Source organism: Lithobates pipiens, unplaced genomic scaffold, assembly GCF_037356315.1.
Source record: "Lithobates pipiens isolate NorthernLeopardFrog02 unplaced genomic scaffold, aLitPip1_a1.2 Scaffold_23, whole genome shotgun sequence".
In the NCBI taxonomy this organism is placed as follows: domain Eukaryota; kingdom Metazoa; phylum Chordata; class Amphibia; order Anura; family Ranidae; genus Lithobates; species Lithobates pipiens.
In genome coordinates this window covers 11,711,999-11,734,808 of record NW_027507785.1, presented here as the reverse complement: position 1 = coordinate 11,734,808, position 22,810 = coordinate 11,711,999, and the positions used below count along the sequence as shown (strand labels likewise).

General features: G+C 46.0%; 1 pseudogene across 1 annotated transcript; it reads left to right on the top strand.

Annotated features, from left to right (window-relative positions):
• The first annotated feature begins 2,246 nt into the window (after window positions 1-2,246).
• Window positions 2,247-22,511, top strand: LOC143926808 (ecto-ADP-ribosyltransferase 5 pseudogene; annotated as a pseudogene). The gene is made up of 2 exons (XR_013262147.1): window positions 2,247-2,349; window positions 21,834-22,511. The product of XR_013262147.1 is annotated as an ecto-ADP-ribosyltransferase 5 pseudogene (transcript).
• The last annotated feature ends 299 nt before the right edge of the window (window positions 22,512-22,810 follow it).

The following is a 22,810-nucleotide window of genomic DNA, read 5'->3' as shown; positions in this document are numbered from 1 at the left end:
AAATTGTGCCCATGAAAGGGAAAAGCTTAGCATATTGTAGAAAGGGAACCAGAGACCATCAAAGAAGATACAGATCTCCATGTAGCCTCCTTATAAGTGGTGAGAATTGTGTCTATGAAAAGGACAAGCTTAGCATTAATATCATTGCACAGTGACCCGACGCCACCAGAGAAGATACCAATATTCCTCCAGGTAAGCAATGAGATTTGTGTCAGGATTGTATTCTCCTTCATGCAGACTGTAAGAGTATGCTCATATCAGGTATTCTGTTTCTGGTTTGTATCATTTGTCCTTGGAGGTAATCAAAAACAGAAAAGGACAGAAAAGCCTGGCACGCTATAGTCCATGAGGTCACGAAGAGTCGGACACAACTAAATAACTGAACAATAGTGTACATCTGCGTCTTTGTGGTGCTATGTTGCCCTCACTTCCCGTACATTGCTAATATCATCTAAGTTGCCCTATTTCATAAAATCCAAGTTGCCTCCTCATGAAGTTTCCCACACGTGCATAGGAATGCAATAAATGCAGGAGAAATTTTGGGGCTATAGTATGGGCGGCAATGAATATTCGCTATTGTCACACTGGTCCTCCTCCCGGCCAGTCAGGAAGGGGGTATTGAGACACGTCACCCCGATTGGCTGAAAGTACAGGTGATCCTATTGGACACCTAGGAGGAGGAGGGAGAAGCCTCTGTGATGCAGAGGAGGAGGAGATGCAATGGAAGCCACCGCTTGCAGGAGCGCTGCCCGCCCTTAACCTAGATGGGAGGGGGGGAAGTGTGGGGCTGGATTACCGACCAACTGCCATGGGGGGGACCCAACTGACCGGTAGACAGCATGGGAGGTACCACTGGCTGATTGGGGGGGTGGTTGTTGTTTGTTGTCCCCCCAAAAAAATAAAAACACCACTGGATCAGACTGTATGCATGATGCGGGAGCCAGTGTACACTTTGACTGTGCCACACGGTATTTGCGCAGCAGTTTCTCAAATGCAATTTTTGGGGAAAAATACACTTTTTTGAATCTTAAAGCGGAGGTCCACCCTAAAATGGACCTCCGCTCATCGGAATCCCCCCCCCTCCGGCGCCACAATCGGCACCTTTCAGGGGGGAGGGGGGTGCAGTTACCTGGATAATCCAGGTAGCTGCACCCACTTCCGGGCTAGCTCTCTGCAGAAAGGGGCGTACGTTACGCCCCTTTCTGCAAGCGCCCGCCCCCTTCAGCAAGTGCCCCGCTGCCTGCTGGGAAACACACAGCTCCCAGAGGCAGCGGGGACCGTCCGGATTGCGCCACGCGGCTCGCGCATGCGCAGTAGGGAACCGGGAAATGAAGCCGAAAGGCTCCATTTCCTGATTCCCATACCCAACGTGGCGGCGGCAGGACCTGACAGACGAGCGAGCGATCGGCTTCGGGTGCCGACATCGCGGGCGCGCTGGACAGGTAAGTGTCACTATTTAAAAGTCAGCAGCTGCAGTATTTGTAGCTGCTGGCTTTAAAAAAAAATAAAAAAACGCGGAGTCCCGGTGGACTCCCGCTTTAATGCAAAAAAAAAAAACAATATATCTCCCTATTTTTTTGTAAATCATGAAAAATTATGTTATGCCAAGTAAATAGATACCAAACATGTCATGCTGTAAAATTGTTCACATCCATGCAACGGTGACAATCGGCGTACATTTTACTATCCATAGGCAACGCTTTCAAAGCTTTTATAGGGCTACCACTTTAGATTTACAGAAGAGGTCTGGTGCTACAATTACTGCCCATGATCTGATGTTTGCGGCGATACATCACATGTATGGGACAATTGCTGTTTGCGTGTGTGTGTGTGTGTGTATGGGACCGACGTACACGTTTGCCTTTTGTATGCTAGCGCGGTGAGTCGAGGACATGAAATATTATACATGAAAGTAAAAAGCAAAAAAAAGTCCCAGGGAACAATAATAAAATTAAGACAAATGTTTAAAGAAAAATAAGAAAAAAATAAAATGAATAAAAAAATATATATAATATAATAATAAAAATATAGTATAATATAATATTATAAAATTATATTTTTCACATCAGCTATCATCAAAAAGGATGTTAGTGGGGCCCCTTTTACCGGTTAGCCCCCAAAGGATTCCAGATTTCATATGTCAGAACCCATTTCTTACATCTACTGAGTTCTTACGTGTAGCTTAGGTAGGGCATACAGAAATTCATGTTAAATAATATAACTTTTTTTTTTTTTCCTGTTCCTGCAGATTATTGCAGAATGAGATCCCTTACTGGTATACTCTTTTCTGTCTGGCTGATATTTGGGATTCACCAGACTTTGGGATTTGGGATTCGCCAGAAACCAGTGGTATGTACACTGAAGTAAATAGTAACCAAATAATAAATACATGTATTATTTATATGGGGTTGCAGTTTGGTGAGTAAAATAAGTATTTGATCTCCTACCAACCAACAAAAATTCTGGCTCCCACAGACTGGCTACAGTAGGCACTCATGTGGTACACAGATTAGTCCTGTCAATGTAAGAAGGTGCTCCTAATGACATCTTGTTATATGTATAAAAGACACCTGTCCACAGAATGTGCCATTAAAACCTCACCATTAGGGATGAGCTTCGAGTTTGAGGCTGGGTTCACACTGCTGCGATGCGGGAACGTTGCAAATCTACTGCGGGTTCCCGCATCGCATGCCTCCCGGCGGCAGTTCACACTGCCCCTATGCGAACTGCTGGGAGTGTCAGTGAAAAGTTGATGACATCCCCCAGATCAGTTCGCTTATCGCAGTGCGATCTGCAAACTCGGACAGGAATCGGATCGCATGGTGTGAACACCCATGAGATCCGATTCTGCTGCGGACCAAAAAAAGGGTCCTGTGCGAGTTTGGGCCGGATGCGATGCGAATTCAGCCATACTATCTGTATGGCTGAACTCGCATCGCACAGAGATCGCATGTGATTTGCACTTGCACTGTTCGACAATTTGGGGTGTTCGCAGCAAATTTGAAAAGCCATGGAACACCCTGTAAAAGTCTATGGGAGAAATCAAAAGTGCTAATTTTAAAGGCTTATATGCAAGTTATTGTCATAAAAAGTGTTTTGGGACCCGGGTCCTGCCCCAGGGGACATGGATCAATGCAAATTTTTTTTTTTAAACAGCCGTTATTTCGGGAGCAATGATTTTAATAATGCTTAAAGTGAAACAATAAAAGTGAGTGTAAAGTAGTGATTGTTTCCCATGCTTAGAACTGTCCCTGCACAAAGTGTAATTTCTGAAGGAAAAAAAGTAATTTAAAAGCACTCGCGGCTATAATGAATCGTCAAGTCATTGATAAAAAAAAATGCGTGGGGGTCCCCCCAAATTCAATTACCAGGCCCTTCAGGTCTGGTATGGATATTAAAGGGAACCCTGCATCAATTTTTTTTTTTTTTTAAATGACGTGGGGTTCCCCCCAAATATCCATACCAGACCCTTCAGGTCTGGTCTGGATTTTAAGGGGAACTCCATGCCAAATTTTAAAAAAATGGCGTGGAGTTCCCTCCAAAAATCGATACCAGACCCTTTATCCGAGCACGCAACCTGGCAGGCTGCAGGAAAAGAGGGGGGAGGAGAGAGCGCTCCCCCTCCTGAACCATACCAGGCCACATGCCCTCAACATGGGGAGGATGCTTTGGGGGTCTGTGACCCCCTCAAAGCACCATGTCCCCATGTTGATGGGGACAAGGGCCTCATCCCCACAACCCTGGCGAGTGGCTGTGGGGGTCTGCAAGCAGGGGGGCTTATCGGAATGTGGAAGACCCCCCAGATCCGGCCCCCCATGTGAATTAGTAAGAATATTTGGGGGGAACCCCACAGCACTTTCTTTTAAATTTGACGCAGGGTTCCCCTTAATATTCATGCCAGACCTTAAATTTGATGCAGGGTTCCCCTTAATATTCATACCAGACCTGAAGGGCCTGGTAATTGAATTTGGAGGGGGAACCCCACACATTTTTTTTTAATCAATCACTGTTCTCTGTATTACGGAGCCGACAATTCATTGAGCCGCGAGTGATTTTAACCACATCAATACCGGGAACTTTCGCCCCCTTCCTTCCCAGCCCAATTTTCAGCTTTCATGGCTCTTGCACTTTCAATGACAATTGCGCGGTCCTGCTAGTTTGTACTCAAATGAAATTTTTATCATTTTGTTTGCACAAATAGAGCTTTATTTTGGTGGTATTTATTCATGACTCTGTTTTTTATTTTTTGTGATATAAGCGAAAAAATTGCGGAAATTTTGAAAAAAAAAACAATATTTTCTTCTTTCTATTTTAAAAGAAATCCAATAAAATCAAATTTTGTCATAAATTTAAGCCAGAATGTATTCTGCTACATGTTTTTGGTAAAAGAATTTCCATTAAGTGTATAATAATTGGTTTGTGTGATGTACGCAAATGATCATGTACAGATGTGTGCAGGTGATCACCGACATATGTGCGCAGATAATCATTGGGACATGTGAATTTAGTGGGACATATGTGGGGGACATGTGTGGGGACATTGTAAATAATAAAAAAGTATTCCTGCGCCGAAATGGAAAAAAATATTAATGGAATGGGGTACTGCTGCACTCACTGAAGGGAAATGTCTGAACCCGGGGAGAGAGATTGGTACAAGTATAGTGGTGCGCTGTACTAGAGGATAATAGGATTTTTTATATACAGCTTACCTGTAAAATCCTTTTCTTGAGAGTACATCACGGGACACAGGAGCTTCATTACATAGTGGGTTATATAGGCACCTCTGGTGATTGGACACTGGTTGACCCAATTAAAGAGAATTCCTCCCCTATATAACCCCTCCCATCAGGGAGGCACCTCAGTTTTGTAGCAAAGCAATAAGAAACCACGTAAAACCCAAGAGGGGCGGGAGCCCTGTGTCCCGTGATGTACTCTCAAGAAAAGGATTTTACAGGTAAGCTGTATATAAAAAATCCTATTTTCTTGATCATACATCACGGGACACAGGAGCTTCATTACATAGTGGGATGTCCCATAGCAATGCTCAGGTTGAGGGGAGGGAGACACAGATCATGAATCTAGACCGCCAGGGACCTGAGGACCTAAACTGCAGCCTGCAGTACACTGCGCCCAAAGGCGATATCCTCCTGCCCTCTGACATCCACCTGATAGAATCTGGTGAATGTGTGGACTGATGACCAAGTCGCAGCCTTACAGATCTGAGCCAGGGAGGCCTGGTGATGCACTGCCCAAGAAGCACTTACAGCCCTAGTAGAGTGCGCTCTCACCTGAAAAGGAGGAATCTTCCCCTTTAAGTCATAGGCCTGAGAAATAACCTGTCTGATCCAACTCGAAAGAGTGGACTTTGACGCTGCCTGACCCTTTTTAGGGCCTTCTGGCAGAATAAATAAACAGTCAGTCTTTCTTATCTGAGCAGTTGCCTGAAGATAAAGACTGATTGCTCTAACCACATCTAAAGTGTGTAAGGATTCTTCCTCTGTGGACTGAGGATTTGGAAAAAAGGATGGTAGGATTACATCCTGATTCAGGTGAAAACCTGAAACTACCTTAGGTAGAAAGGACCTGTTGGGACGCATGACCACTCGGTCCTATGGATAATTAAATAGGGCTCTTTACAGGAAAGAGCTGCCAATTCTGATACCCTTCTAGCCGTGGATATGGCTACTAGGAACACCAGCTTCTTTGTCAGGAGAGTCAAAGAAGCCAGATGCAGAGGTTCAAATGGTTGGGCTTCTAAGGCCGAGAGAACCAAATTCAGATCCCAAGGGCATACCGGAGGTTTGACTGGCGGTCTCATCCGCATAGCCCCCTGGATAAAAGCCCGTACTAGGGAATGTGATGCAAGCGATCTTTGAAAAAAGACCGATAGGGCCGAAATCTGCACCTTGATGGTGCTTATGGCCAAATTCATTTCAAGGCCTGATTGGGGAAAGGCCAAGATTCTGCTAATGACATACCTTCTAGGATGCCATCTCCTGGGTTCACACCAGGAAACATATGCCCTCCAGATCTTGTAATAGATACGCCTGGAGGCCGGTTTTCTGGCATTGACCAGAGTGGAGAGGACTGGCCCCGAAAGACCACGGCCTCTCAAAATGTGGGTCTCAGCAGCCAGACCGTCAAATTCAGACTGCGTAAAGCAGGGTGGTAAATTGGACCCTGTGAGAGCAGATCTGGCCGGAGAGGGAGGGTCCATGACCTGCCCACTGCCAACTTCATGATTTCTGCGAACCATGGTCGCCTGGGCCAAGCCGAGGCCACTAGAAGGACCGGCTTCGTCTCCCTCTTGACCCTTCCCAAGAACCTCGATAACAGCGGGTTCGGGGGGAAGGCATAGATCAGATTGTACTGATCCCAGGGAACTGTCAGAGCATCTGACCCCTGAGCAATGTGCATCTCTTGTCCTTGACACAAAGTTGTCCAGTTTCCTGTTGAATCTGGACGCAAACAAATCCACGTCTGGAGTGCCCCACTTGTGACATATGTCTTGAAACACATCGGGGTGCAGAGCCCGTTCTCCTGGGCACAACTGCTGGCGGCTGAGATAATCTGCCTGCCAATTCTCCACTCCTGGAATGAAGACTGCAGAGAGGCACGGAACATGCTCTTCTGCCCAGACAAGTATGCGATTCACCTCCTTTTGGGCTACCAGACTTCTGGTACCGCCCTGGTGATTGATGTAAGCCACTGCAGTGGCATTGTCGGACTGAATCCGAACTGGGAAACCTCGCAGTCTGTGAGACCACTCTCTGAGTGCCATGTAAATTGCCCGAATCTCCAAGACATTTATGGGCAGCAGACTTTCGGTCGCAGACCATTTTCCCTGCGAGCATGTTTCCTGCAACACGGCTCCCCAACCTGTCAGGCTGGCATCCGTGGTGACAATCTTCCATGAGAGGGGAAGAAAGGTTTTGCCTTTCAGCAAATTTTTGGTCTGTAACCACCAGACAAGACTTTTGCGTGCCCGAGGGGATAAACGCATAGGAAGATCCAGGGATTGGGGCTTCCTGTTCCAAATCGCAAGGATGCATCTTTGCAGGGGCCTTGAGTGGAACTGGGCAAATGGAACGGCCTCGAAAGAGGCGACCATCTTTCCCAACAGTCTCATGTACAACCGAATGGAGGAGAATCTTCTGCCCAGAATCAGGCGCACTAGATCTCCAATGGCCAAGGCCTTTGGCCTTGGAAGGAACACCCTGCCCTGAGCGGTGTCGATAATCAGACCCAGGTAATCCAACCTGGTGGTCGGTTGTAAAGACGACTTTTCTAGGTTTATAATCCAACCTAGGCGGCCCAGATGTTCTAGCGTTTTGGTGACGCTGCGACTTAGGCATGTTGCAGTTCTCTCTACGAGAAGCAAGTCGTCTAGGTAAGCCATGACGGCTATGCCCTGAACTCTTAAGATTGCTAAGAGAGGGTCTAGAATCTTCGTGAAGACTCGAGGGGCCGTGGCTAGGCCGAACGGCAGGGCCACAAATTGAAAATGGCGCTGCTCTACCGCGAACCTCAGAAACTTCTGGTGTGCGGGAAATATTGGCACATGGAGATATGCGTCTTTGATATCTATTGATGCCATGAATTCTCCTCCTTGCAGGGAGGAGACCACAGTGCGTATTGACTGCATCCGGAAGGTCTGGATGTGTAGAAACCGGTTTAAGTCTCTCAGATCCAAGATAGGTCTGACACTTCCGTTTGGTTTTGGAACGGTGAAGAGATTCGAATAGAAACCTGAACCCTGATCTCTCGGGCTCACCTCTACTATCACACCTTGGGATAGTAATTGATCTAAGGCCAGAAATAGCGGTTTCTGCTTTATCGGATCCCTGGGGATCCTTGACCTTAGAAAACGGGAAGGTGGAATCTCCTGAAACTCCAGCCTGTAGCCTAGAGATACTGAAGAGATCACCCATTTGTCCTGAATCTCTACCCGCCAGGCGCCTGCAAACTGCAGGAGCCTTCCCCCCACTCGGCCGAGCGGGGGCGCCCCTTCACAAGGATATCTTGGAGGACTGCTTGGCAGGCTTCCGCCCCCAAGTCTTTTTCTGTCCCTGGGCTCGGCCCTGAGGCTTTGCAGCCGAGGAGGGCTGAGAAGGCCGTCGCCACTGTTTAGAGCTCGACGCTTCGGGAGAAAGAGTACGCCTGAATGAAGGACGTTTACTCTTCTTGACTGGAAGGAGTGTAGATTTACCTCCCGAAATATTTTGGACGAATTTATCTAATTCCTCTCCAAACAACCGTTCCCCTTTAAACGGGAACCCAGTCAGATGCTTTTTGCATGACATTTCAGCAGCCCAATTCTTTAGCCATAGAGCCCTACGCATGTGTACCAGCATGAGGGACAAACGTGATGCTTGTTGGACAGAATCCAAAATCGCATCAATTATGAAACATAAGATGTGAGGCATCTCTGCATATTTCTCTACTTCCTCATTAGGAAGGAGTTCAAACATCTGTTTAACCTGTTCCTTAAGGAACTGACACAACCCCACGGCTGCGACTGTAGGTTGCACCACAGCGCCGGCCATGGAAAAGGAGGCTTTTAACAAGGTTTCCAGTCTTTTGTCAGCTGGGTCCTTGAATACCTGCGCATTATCCAAAGGACAAGTTAGGTTTTTATTCACACAAGAGATAGCCGCATCCACAGATGGGGCCCCCCATTTCTTGGTGAAGCTTTCCTCCACGGGATAATACATAGAAAACCTCTTGGGAGGAGTAAACAGTTTATCGGGATGTCCCCAGTCCTTATACATCAAGTCAGCCATTAAAGGATGAATTGGGAAGGAACAAGCAGTCTGTGGAGCTTTCCTGACTCCCAGGGAAGAGACAGAGGATGTAGCGACTTCAGCAGCTGGCATTCTGAACGTGGTACGCACCAATTCAGTATAATACTGCACCTGCTTTCTGAGTGCCTGGGAGGAGGGGACTGACTCCTCATCCTCTGACTGATCCGACTGCTCATGATCCCTTTCCAAAGATAGGGATCTCTCCTCATTTTCAGAGCAGCTGTCTGAGAGAGGGATTTCAGCAGAGGGAGGGGATCTACCCCTTTTCTTGCTATCTTTTAGGGAAGCAGAAATAAAATTCATTATCCTCCCTTCAAAACTCTCCAATGAAGCCCTAAGGGAGTCCTCAGTGACATAGACCGGGGCTGCGACATTAGGAGAGGCTGCAAAGCCTGAAAGGGGCACTGACTCGTCTTGAGATGCAGGCTCCACTCTTGCAGAGGGGGATGGTAATCTGCATGCACCTTTAGAACCCCTGGACCCAGGCGGTGACCTGCCAGTGCTTTTGTTACCTGCCCCTGAAACCCTCTTACGAGGAGACATAGTACTGAGCTACAAAGCAGAGTTACTAGTGTAAAATGCAATCACTTTGTTGTGCTTAAAGTCTCACAATAAATCAATATAAGCTTAACTGCACAATATGATGCCGAGTAGGTGTCTTAAGGTTCGCCTGGATCCAATCCCACGGATGCTTACAGCCCACAGCTCCTGTGTCTCACCTTACAGTCCCCTGACGCTCTGGGCTTTTAAAAACGGCCGCTTTGGCGCCTGCATTGCAGTCTGGAGCACTTGATTGTGCACAGCTGGCAACCACACCCCCCCCCCCTTTCCCTATTAGGCCGGGAGCGCGCCCGGCGCGCGTGCACGCGCCCGCGCGCGTGCACGAGGACCGCGGGATCCGGGGGGGGAAGGGGAACCCAAAAGGAGTGACCTGGGACCCCCCGATCTGCGTGGGACCCCTTTTTTACTTATATTGTGGCAGGGACTGCAAGGAGACGTGAATAGCTGGAAGAACCAGGCATTTCACTGAGCGTGTTTGTTTGAAAGGCATGTAAGTATGCATCAGGCTTGCTCTTACTCCCTCAAGTGGTGGAAACCAGGTAAGACATACAACTACTCAAATGAAGAAATCCATTCATATATTAAAATATATAGGATGACTTCCCATACCTGTTCCCCGCCGCAGGAATTGCTGATTTCAGACCAATTCCAGCCTTCACCCATCACGGCGGGTATTGTTAGCCAACCTTCAGGCGTATCTGGGAATCTTACGAAAAGATTCTCCTACCTGGGCCTTGTAAAAAACTCTGCCAGAAACTTACGGGCGCCCTGAGTAAACAGTACCCCAAGTCTGGTTGTCCCAGAGTCCAGTCTTCCAATGGAGAGGACTTACAGGCAAAACCTCGTGTCTTCGGCAGACGAGGCCCGGGTACCATACCATCTTGGGAGTCAATTATCGGCCCGAGGTATGGATCCGGTTTGTTGTAGCCCTTCGGCCCTCGCCGGGACCCGCATAGAGCTAAGTTTTACGTGACCATCGACCAGACACTGGCGAAAAAACTGAGGTGCCTCCCTGATGGGAGGGGTTATATAGGGGAGGAATTCTCTTTAATTGGGTCAACCAGTGTCCAATCACCAGAGGTGCCTATATAACCCACTATGTAATGAAGCTCCTGTGTCCCGTGATGTATGATCAAGAAATGTAAATTTACAATAATTGTGTATTGTGTAGACATGTGGAGGTAAATCCCAGTAAAGCCAACGAGGGTGGTCCAGGTAAGTATAGTATAGGGTTAAAAGTGTGTATACAGGTAAGTAAATAGCAGCTAATAGCACATCAAATATATGACAAAAATGAAATATAATAGCGTAATTATCATATAGTCTCTTGGATCAATGATTTGGCATACACAACAATACATCCAGGTAAAAATAATTCATAAAAATTAGTGATATTATATGGTGTTAAGTGCAAAAAAATTAATATATAGAAATAAAATAAAATAAGTCAAGAGTAATACAATTTTGTATAAAAAATAAATAAAAAAGTGCCATAGTGCAGAGGGCTGGATCCAAGTAAAAGAAAGCACAGTTTAACCACTTGCCGCCCGCCTTATTACAAATTGACGGCGGCAAAGTGGTTTCATAATCCTGATCGGACGTCATATGACGTGATCAGGATTATGAGCCGCTGCGCGCCCCCGGGGGCGCGCATCGCGGCGATCGTTGTTGCGGGGTGTCAGTCTGACACCCTGCAACTACGATCTCGGTAAAGAGTCTCCGACGGAGACTCTTTACCACGTGATCAGCCGTGTCCAATCACGGCTGATCACAGTGTAAATAGGAAGAGCCGGTGATCAGCTTTTCCTCACTCACGTCTGTCAGACGCGAGTAGAGGAGAGCCGATCGGCTGCTCCTCTGACAGGGGGGGTCTGTGCTGATCGATTATCAGCACAGCCCCCCCGAGGATGCCCACACTGGACCACCAAGGACGCCACTAGACCACCAGGGATGCCCAGGATAAGGTATGCCACCCTAGACCACCAGGGATTCCAGTCAGTGCCACAATGGATGCCAATCAGTGCCCATAATGGATGCCAATCAGTGCCCACAATGGGCATCACTGATTGGCATGCATTATTGTTTGGCACTGATTGGCATCCATTAGTACAGTATATTATAATACAATGCCGCCTATCAGTTCCCATCCGTGCCGCCTATCAGTGCCCATCCATGCCACCTATAAGTGCCCATCCATGCCCACCTGTGCCGCCTACCCATGCCCACCTGTGCTGACTACCCATGCCCACCTGTGCCGCCTATCCATGCCCATCCATGCCGCCAATCCATGCCCATCCATGCCAGCTATCAGTGCCAATTTTTGCCACCTATCAGTGCCCATCCATGTCGCCCATCCGTGTCACCCATCAGTGCCACCCATCAGTGCCGCCTATCAGTGCCCATCAGTGCCGCCTATCAGTGCCACATCAGTGTCCATCAATGCCACCTCATCAGTGCCACTTCATTGGTGCCACCTCATCAGTTCCCATCCGTGCCGCCTATCAGTGCCCATCCATGCCACCTATACGTGCCCATCCATGCCCACCTGTGCCGCCTACCCATGCCCACCTGTGCTGACTACCCATGCCCACCTGTGCCGCCTATCCATGCCCATCCATGCCGCCAATCCATGCCCATCCATGCCAGCTATCAGTGCCAATTTTTGCCACCTATCAGTGCCCATCCATGTCGCCCATCCGTGTCACCCATCAGTGCCACCCATCAGTGCCGCCTATCAGTGCCCATCAGTGCCGCCTATCAGTGCCACATCAGTGTCCATCAATGCCACCTCATCAGTGCTACTTCATTGGTGCCACCTCATCAGTGCCCATCAGTGCCGCCTTATCATTGCCCATCAGTGTATCCCCATCAGTGCCCATCAGTGAAGGAGAAAATTTACTTATTTACAAAGTTTTGAAACTGAAACAAAAAAAACTTTTTTTTTTTTCAAAATTTTCTGTATTTTTTTATTTGTTTAGCAAAAAATAAAAACCGCAGAGGTGATCAAATACCACCAAAAGAAAGCTCTATTTGTGGGAAAAAAATGATAAAAATTTCATTTGGGTACAGTATAGCATGACCGCGCAATTGTCACTCAAAGTGCATCAGTGCTGAAAGCTTAAAATTGGTCTGGGCAGGAAGGTGTTTAAGTGCCCCCCGGTATTGAAGTGGTTAAACAATCGTCTAAACCAACAGATGGGTATCTATATCAAATGACCATATAAAGGTGCATATAGTGAGATAAAGTGCTAACTATACAGAATCGCATAAGGTGCAAAAGAGCCGTGCAGCGACTATATCATGAGTGGCATAAAACATAAATGGACTTAAAACCAAAAAAATCGCATAAAATATAAATGAACTACAAATGTAAATAAAGCGCTAGGTGTTCTTCAATGTAATGGGTGGTAGTTAAAGTGATCCAACGAAGTTCAGTGGGGTGACGTTATTTTCCGTGTGATCCTAGATGATCAATTTATGGAAGTCCCCTTACCTTACTGCTGTAATGTTACAGCGTATATTGATTATATTTTTAGGTGTCCCTGGAGGTCTTTTTCCCTTTATGGATCCTAATAAGGCAATTCCTGTTTGGCGTCCCTCTCTTGTTCTCTATATGGTGCGTGGCCTCTTTAAGAGTCACTTTGGGGTATTTGCCATAGGTGGTCTCATGCCGAGTATCATATATGTTGGATTAAAGCATAAAGGAAGGATGCCCCATAGTGTAGTATTTTTAAGTGCAATATTTATTATGGAAATGAAACTTAAAGTAAGGTACTCACAAACATAGGATGAAAAGCAGGCAGTGTAAAAACGAGCAGCGAGCTGGATAACGGTATTCCCGACGCGTGTTCGTCACGGATCACGTGACTTCATCAGGGGGTAGCTAATCATTTGGGAAGTGACTATATATGGGCAGGTAAATAGAAATAAACGAACGCAGCTGATTATTGTGATAAACGAGCACCGGAAGTATCACGGCGGTCATATTCCTTTCGACATGGTCGCCGGAAGTGGAGCGGCGGCCATTTTGTTGGTTTCAGGGATGTAAACATCCGGTTTGCTGTATGCTGGAAGTAGTATCACGGCCATCTTGGTGGGAATATGACGCTAGACCGGCCGGTGGGCATGATGTTGGTGGGTAGGGATGAGCCGAACACCCCCCTGTTCGGTTTGCACCAGAACCTGCGAACAGACCTAAACTTCGTGTGAACTTTAGAACCCTATTAAAGTCTATGGGACTCGAACGTTCACAATCTAAAGTGATAATTTTAAAGGGTAATATGCAGGTTACTGTCCTAAAAAGTGTTTGGGGACCCGGGTCCTGCCCCAGGGGACATGGATCAATGCAAAAAAAGTTTTAAAAACGTCCGTTTTTTTTAGGAGCAGTGATTTTAATAATGATTAAAGTGAAACAATAAAAGTGTAATATTCCTTTAAATTTCGTAGTGGGGGGTGTCTATAGTATGCCTGTGAAGGGGCGCATGTTTCTGGTGCTTAGAACTGTCGCTGCACAAAGTGTCATTTGTGCAGGAAAAAAAGTCTTTTAAAATCACTTGCGGCTAAATTGTCAGCTCCCCGTAATACAGAGAACATTCAATGAGTGTTCTCTGTATTAGCCTACAATTCATTCATTCATTGATTAAAAAAAAAAAAGCGTGGGGGTCCCCTAAATTCAATTACCAGGCCCTTCAGGTCTGACATGGATATTAAGGGGAACCCCGTGTCAAATATTTAAAAAAAATGACGTGGGGGTCCCCTTAAATATCCATACCAGGCCCTTCAGGTCTGATATGGATATTAAGGGGAACCCCGCATCAAATAAAAAAAAAAAAATTGACGTGGGGGTCCCCCTAAAAATCCATACCAGACCCTTTATCCGAGCACGCAACCTGGCAGGCCGCAGAAAGAGGGGGGGACGAGAGAGCGCCCCCCCTCCCTCCTGAACCGTACCAGGCCACATACCCTCAACATTGGGAGGATGCTTTGGGGGTCTGTGACCCCTCAAAGCACCTTGTCCCCATGTTGATGAGGACAAGGGCCTCATCCTCACAACCCTGGCCGGTGGTTGTGAGGGTCTGCGGGCAGGGGGCTTATCAGAATCTGGAAGCCCCCTTTAACAAGGGGACCCCCAGATCCCGGCCCCCCCTGTTTGAAATGGTAAGGGGGTACAAAAGTACCCCTACCATTTCACAAAGAAAGTGTAAAAATGGTTAAATAAGACAAACACACTTTTGAAAAATTCCTTTATTTAAAAAAAAAAAAAAACGGGGTCCAGCGATGGATGATCATATACAGTGACGGGGGATCTCTCAGTCCAGCGCTGTCCATACATTCGTCTTCTGTCTCCACTGCGGAGACTGCGGAGATCCCAGCGCTGACGTTTCTTATATTAGGAGGGCGGGGCCACCCGTCACCTGACCCCGCCCCTCTGACGCTGGAGAGGGAAGCCAGGGGTTCCCCAGTGACGTGTGGGTGACCCCGCCCCCTCTGATGTAACGGAAACCAGCGTTTTTAAAACTTTTTTTGCATTGATCCATGTCCCCTGGGGCAGGACCCGGGTCCCCAAACACTTTTTAGGACAGTAACTTGCATATTACCCTTTAAAATTAGCACTTTAGATTTCTCCCATAGACTTGTACAGGGTGTTCCGGCTTTTCGAATTTGCTGCGAACAGCCCAAATTGTTCACTGTTCCCTGAACAGGCGAACAGGCAATGTTCGAGTCGAACATTTACATTTGTAGTTCATTGATATTTTATGCGATTTTTTGGGTTTTAAGTCCATTTATGTTTTATGCGACTCATGATATAGTCGCTACACGGCTCTTTTGAACCTTATGCGATTCTGTATAGTTAGCACTTTATCTCACTATATGCACCTTTATATGGTCATTTGATATAGATACCCATCCGTTGGTTTAGACGATTGTTTAAACTGTGCTTTCTTTTACTTGGATCCAGCCCTCAGCACTATCGCACTTTTTTGTTTATTTTTAAACAAAATTGTATTACTCTTGACTTATTTTATTTTATTTCTATATATAAATTTTTATGCACTTAACACCATATAATATCACTAATTTTTATGAATTATTTTTATCTGTATGTATTGTTGTGTATGCCAAATCATTGATCGAAGAGACTATATGATAATTACGCTATTATATTTCATTTTTGTCATATATTTGATGTGCTATTAGCCGCTATTTACTTACCTGTATACACACTTTTAACCCTATACTATACTTACCTGGACCACCCTCGTTGGCTTTACTGGGATTTACCTCCACATGTCTACACGATACACAATTGTGGGGACATTGTGTTTACACTAGGTTGGTGATCAGTGAGTAAAAAGCTATAAAAAACAGCTCATACTCACTGATCACCAGCCAGCTGCAGCGATCCGCTCTCCTCTTCTCAGTGACGACTTCCATGTGAGGAGAGGAGAGTCGATTGCCTAGCAACCGGCTGTTTGTTTACATCACACGATGGCTGTGATTTGAACACGGCCGTCATGTGATCAGGAGGGCCAACCACAGAGCTCTCCTGCCGATCCGAGATGCGCCGTGTCCGGGTGACACCAGCGCATCGGGATTGCGCCGCTGCAGGGGCACGATCCCCCTCCTCCTGAAGGACGTTCAGGAACGTCCAGTCAGAAGGAGAGAGAGCCCATCCGGTCGTATATATTCATTGGCCTGGTGGGAAGTAGTTAAATGACTTGTTTTCCTTCAGAAATGACACTTTGTGCAGGAACAGTTCTAAGCACAGAAACATGCGCCTCTTCACAGGCATACTATAGACACCCCCCAGGTATGATATTTAAAGGAATATTACACTTTTATTGTTTCACTTTAATCATTATTAAAATCACTGCTCCCGAAAAAAACCCACCCATTTTAAAACTTTTTTTGCATTGATCCATGTCCCCTGGGGCAGTACCCAGGTCCCCAAACACTTTTTAGGACAATAACTTGCATATAAGCCTTTAAAATTAGCACTTTAGATTTTTCTTTTTTCTTTTTTCCACAAAATTTTATTGATGTGATAAAAAACCAACAGTAACACGTTTCCATGAGAGTTAACAGAGCAAAATGCTTATAAGATAAGTAAATATACATTGAAAGATATGAGTTAAGGTGACACCGAAATAGATGAAATATAAGGCAACAATTGCAAGTGCTACGGGTGTAATGTAAGAAAATGTTGCAACCTTAGAGTCGGTATTTTTTTAAAAGGGTGGGTTACCATGTAAAGTGAATATAAGTTTCTGAAACGTCCATCTTGTGATGTGAACAATGGAGTGAAATACAGTGGTGTGAAAAAGTGTTTGCCCCCTTCCTCATTTCCTGTTCCTTTGCATGTTTGTCACACTTAAGTGTTTCGGAACATCAAACCAATTTAAACAATAGTCAAGGACAACACAAGTAAACACAAAATGCAATTTGTAAATGAAGGTGTTTATTATTAAAGGTGAAAAAAAATCCAAACCATCATGGCCCTGTGTGAAAAAGTGATCGCCCCCTAAACCTAATAACTGGTTGGGCCACCCTTAGCAGCAACAACTGCAACCAAGCGTTTGCGATAACGTGCAATGAGGCTTTTACAGCGTCCTGGAGGAATTTTGGCCCACTCATCTTTGCAGAATTGTCCTAATTCAGTTACATTAGAGGGTTTTCGAGCATGAACGGCCTTTTTAAGGTCATACCACAACATCTCAATAGGATTCAGGTCAGGACTTTGGCTAGGCCACTCCAAAGTCTTCATTTTGTTTTTCTTCAGCCATTCGGTGGTGGACTTGCTGGTGTGTTTAGGATCATTGTCCTGCTGCAGAACCCAAGTTCGTTTCAGCTTGAGTACACAAACAGATGGTCGGACATTCTCCTTCAGGATCTCTTGGTAGACAGCAGAATTCATAGTTCCTTTTATCACGGCAAGTCTTCCAGGTCCTGAAGCAGCAAAACAGCCCCAGACCATCACACTACCACCACCATATTTTACTGTTGGTATAATGTTCTTTTTATGAAATGCAGTGTTCCTTCTACGCCAGATATACTTGGACACACACCTTCCAAAGAGTTCCACTTTTGTCTCATCGGTCCACAGAATGTTGTCCCAAAAGTCTTGGGGATCATCAAGATGTGTTGTGGAGAAATTGAGACGAGCTTTGATGTTCTTTTTGCTCAGCAGTGGTTCTCTCCTTGGAACTCTGCCATGCAGGCCATTTTTGCCCAGTCTTTTCCTGATGGTGGAGGCATGAACGCTGACCTTAACTGAGGCAAGTGAGGCCTGCAGTTCCTTGGACGTTGTTGTGGGGTCTTTTGTGACCTCTTGGATGAGTCGTCGCTGCGCTCTTGGGGTAATTTTGGGTGGCCGGCCACTCCTGGGAAGGTTCACCACTGTTCCATGTCTTCGCCATTTGTGGATAATGGCTCTCACTGTGGTTCGCTGGATTCCCAAAGCTTTGGAAATGGCTTTATAACCCTTTCCAGACTGATAGATCTCAATTACTTTCTTTCTCAATTGTTCCTGAATTTCTTTGGGTCTCGGCATGATGTGTAGCTTTTAAGGATCTTCTGGTGGACCTTACTGTGTCAAGCAGCTCCTATTTAAGTGATGCCTTGATTGTGAACAGGTGTGGCAATAATCAGGCCTGGATGACCACAGTTATAGTATGTTTTAACAAGGGGGGCAATCACTTTTTCACACAGGGCCATGATGGTTTGGATTTTTTTTCACCTTTAATAATAAACACCTTCATTTACAAATTGCATTTTGTGTTTACTTGTGTTGTCCTTGACTATTGTTTAAATTGGTTTGATGTTCCGAAACACTTAAGTGTGACAAACACGCAAAGGAACAGGAAATGAGGAAGGGGGCAAACACTTTTTCACACCACTGTAGGCAAAAGTTGTTGTGGTGGGGTATGGGAGGGAGAGGGCGAGACAAGAGGGATATGAGTACAGACAAGGACGGGCAGCCTTGAGCTGGTTAGCCAACACTCATAGAGTATGCGTCTGTGGATTTGAAACGTTGCCAATCGTACCATGTTGCTGTAAATTTGGATACTGTTTTATGAGAGATACTAATCAATTCTTCAATGGCCTCAGTGCCATTCAATCTGCGGAACCATTCCTCCTTCGTTGGAACCGAGGAGGAACGCCAGTGACAAGGAATGCATTGTTTAGCTGCATTGATCATGAACATATTGAGAGATCTAAGCAGGGGCGTAACTATAGGGGGTGCAGCAGTCCCGACCGCAACTGGGCCATGTGCTGCAGGGGGCCCATGCAGCCCCCTCTACATATGGCCGGCAGCAGCATAGGCAGCTAGGGGTACCAGTGCACCATGCACACGGGCTGGAGGTGGAGGGTGACTAGCAGAGCTCCATGCTCGACTATCGCACTGGCTGCTCTTTAGTTGTGCATTCCTCGCATGACCTGTGTCCTCGGCCGGCTCCTCAGAGTACCCCTCTCCTACTCCATGCATTGCCGCTCAGTCCGATGTCTGTTCTCCCCAGCCAGAGTCCCTGGGGGCAGTAACTTCATCTGCCCTGGAGAAAGGGACCTCATCTCTTCTGGGGACGGGGATCCCATCCTGCCTAGGGACAGTCCCCCAATGGGGCACCTAAAAATAAAAAAATAAATAATAAAAAAAAAACTACTGATGCCAGTGGTGGAACTACAGGGCTCACAAAGTTCATACCTGTAACTAAGCCCTGGAGTTCCACCGCCGGACTCGGAGGGAAGGTCCCTGGCTTGGGTTCAAGGGGGGCCCTTCATGGTTTCTTGCATCGGGGCCCTGAAGGTTCTAGTTACGCCACTGGATCTAAGGTAGCGTCTTTTGGGGATTTTGGTGTAGTGAAGTCAGTAGGATGCAGGAGAGAATTCATTGCGCTGGGATGTGACTGCAAGGATGGTTTCGTGGACTGTCTTCCAAAAGGTTTGGATGAGAGGGCACGACCACCAAATATGGAGCATGGTACCCTCCTCCACACCACATCGCCAACATTTATTAGAGATGGAAGCCGAGAATTTATGGAGCAGTGAGGGGGTTCTGTACCATTTTGAGAGTAGTTTATATCCACATTCTTGTGTTGCTACATTAAGCGAGCCCTTGTGAATATATGTACAAATTGTTGCCCAGTCCGAATCAGAGAACTTAATGTCTAGATCCTGCTCCCATGAAGAAAATGTTGTGCTGGAGTCTTTGAAAAGGGATGAGTAGAGGGTAGATATTAGATGTCTTTTGAGGTGCGTGGAGCAGGGGTGGACTGACAACTCATGGGGCCCCCGGGCAATAGGAGATTATGGGGCCCCCAGGCAATCAGAGATTATGGGGCCACACAGTAGGTACAAACACACACACACACAGTATACAATCACACAGTATACACAGACATGTTTCTATTGGCTGAGAAGGTACTGGAGAGGTGGGGCAGCTATAATCTCAGGATTTTTAGACCAAAAGGATGTCGGTAAGGGACATTTGAGACACAGATGTAAAAAACACAAATTTTTACATACTGTCCCTGGATTACTGAGGCTGGCAACCCCGATGGGGCCCCCTAGTGGCATGGGGCCCTCGGGCAGTGCCCGAGTGGCCCAATGGTCAGTCTGCCCCTGGTTGGGAGCATAGTTCCTCTAGAACGGTTAGATCTCTTGTCCAGTGTTGTATAGTGTTCCTTCTAGAGAGGAAGTGGTGTAGTTGCATGTATGTCCATCTTGGAATGTGATTGGGAGACGTCGTAGTGTTCAGATCCTCCAGGGAGAGGAAGATACCTCTTCTGGTAAAAAAGTTGAGAGAAATTTTGAGAGAGTGGGATCAAATAATTAAGGATACCATGTCCCAGTAATTATCAAAAAATGAAAGGAGAGGGGGGGGCCAAGAAAGGGGCTGGGGGATCACCAACCCCGGGACTTTTGAGGTATCAAATCACAGAAATAAACGATTGAAATAGATAAAAGATATAATTTTATTTACATTATACAGAATCGGTAACATAATTTTATTGTTACATTCATGAAAATGCTCCTGCACAGTGCAACGTGGGAAAACATTCCAGAATTACCCAACTTTGTCCATGAAGGGAAAGAAAAAAAGCTGAGATTTTCAACATGTTTCGCTCTATTTGAGCTTCTTCAGGAAATTTAAGCAGCCAATAATTGACACTAAAACAACAAAGGCGTGCAGTAAGTAAATATTTGACTGATCAATACAATTAAATAGGGTATATATATATATAGAAAATACAAATAACGAATAAATTAATCTCTTAGAAAGAGTGGGCAGCACAGTGGTGTAGTGGTTAGCACTCTCACCTAGCAGTAAGAAGGGTCGCTGGTTCAAATCCCAACCATGACACTACCTGCCTGGAGTTTGCATGTTCTCCCTGTGCCTGCATGGGTTTCCTCCGGGTACTCCGGTTTCCTCCCACAATCCAAAGACATGCAGGTAGGTTAATTGGCTTCTGTCCAAAATTGGCCCTAGTATATGAATGTGGATCTTGGATTGTGGCTCTTTGAGGGTAGGGACCAATGTGAGTGTGCAATGTACAGGGACAGGGGTAGACACTCACTCAGGTTGAACTGGATGGACTGGTGTCTTTATTCAACCTTACTAACTATGAAACTATGAAAGGCAGTGTAGTTGTTAGTGAATGAACACATGAATTCAATTACAATTACAGGTACATGGTAGTAAGATCTCACCAAATTCGCCAGGACTCCTCGTATCAATACTATATTTTTATGATGTCATTGAAAATCAAATTAGTTTGGATATGAGGTGATCTATGTTGGTGATCCCCCAGCCCCTTTCTTGCCCCCCCCCCCCCTCTCCTTTCATCTTCTGGTAAAAAAGTGTCGCACTTGGAGGTCTTTGAGAGGCCAGGTATGAATGAGGAAGTTGTCGCTTATTCCTGGGGGGGAATGCAGGGAGTAAGGGGGCTCAACCATGGGTTCGGATTCATTGCTTTAGATTTTTCATGTTCGAGTCCCATAGACTTTAACGGTGTTCGGATGTTCGAACAAATTTATTGCCTGTTCGCATGTTTTGATGCGAACCGAACTGGGGGGGGGGGGGGGGGTGTTCGGCCCATCCCCACTCACCATCATGGGCAAGACCAAAGAACTGTCAAAGGACGTCGGGGACAAGATTGTAGACCTGCATAAGGCTGGAATGGGCTACAAGACCACCAGCAAGAAGGTTGGTGAGAAGGTGACGACTGTTGGAGCGATTATTTACAAATGGATGAAGTACAACATAATAGGGCTGTTACTGATCAAAATTTTCGTGTTCGATTAATCCTTTTTTTTTTTAAGTCGATTAATTGACTAATTTACCTCATGAACCACAAAATCCTTTGTGGCAGATACACTGACTCCACGCACCACCGACAGGGGCCGTTTGTCACAATGTACATGTATGACCGTAGTATAACCATAATGGAGATCTTCTGATCACTGCAGGTTTATCTAACTATGAGTGACGGGGCGTTTGATGATCAGTACGAAGGCTGCACAGAAGATATGGAAAAGAAAATAAGTTCCCTACTTGCTGCAGAAAAAAAAGCTGACGCAGTATTTAGAAGCACTTGGGATGCGGCAGAAAAGAAATGGAAAGCCGAGAAACCGAGTGTACCGAGTGGCTTTCGGGATGAGTACGGCATTGCCATCCTGGCTTATTCCAACAACGGGAGCAGTCTTTTTTCTAGCTTCAACAGAGCAGTGAGAGAATATAAGAGCAAGGACACCTTCCGTTACCATTCTCTGCACTTCTTGATGACGCGAGCCGTAGTGCTCCTCAGGTCGAGCTGTTTGCAGGTATACAGAGGGATGAGAGACATTTATTTTGTGCCTGAAGAAATTGGAGGAGAAGTCAGGCTTGGCCAGTTTTCCTCGTCATCCACCAGCAAAACAGAAGCAGAGAAATTTGGAGACGACACGTTCTTCACCTTCACCAGCTTCTTCGGTGCTTCGATCAAAAATTATTCCTATTTTCCATTCCAAGAGGAGGTTCTGATACCAGTAGATGAGGTTTTCACCGTGACCAGTTTTACAAATCCGAAAGGTAAAAACAGATTTGTCCTGAATCCGACACAAAGAAGATGTCACTACTACAACTGTGACTACCTGAAAGGAGGTTAGTAAACTTTTTTACTTTTTTTGACAGTTTGCTCTGGGCTTTCATGTGGAAAAAAAGGGTGTAGATCCAACTGAACATCTACCTGCCACAAACATGGACAATTCAAATCAAACATGATAATAAAAAAAAACACATAATGAGTCACATAAACTATATTGCCAAAAGTATTGTGATGATGGCCTTTACACACACATGAACTTTAATGGCATCCCAGTCTAAAGCCTCGTTCACACGATCGGATTGTTGGCCAACAAAGCGCCAGACTTGGCCATTAACTTGTCTTGCATACAAATACAAACAT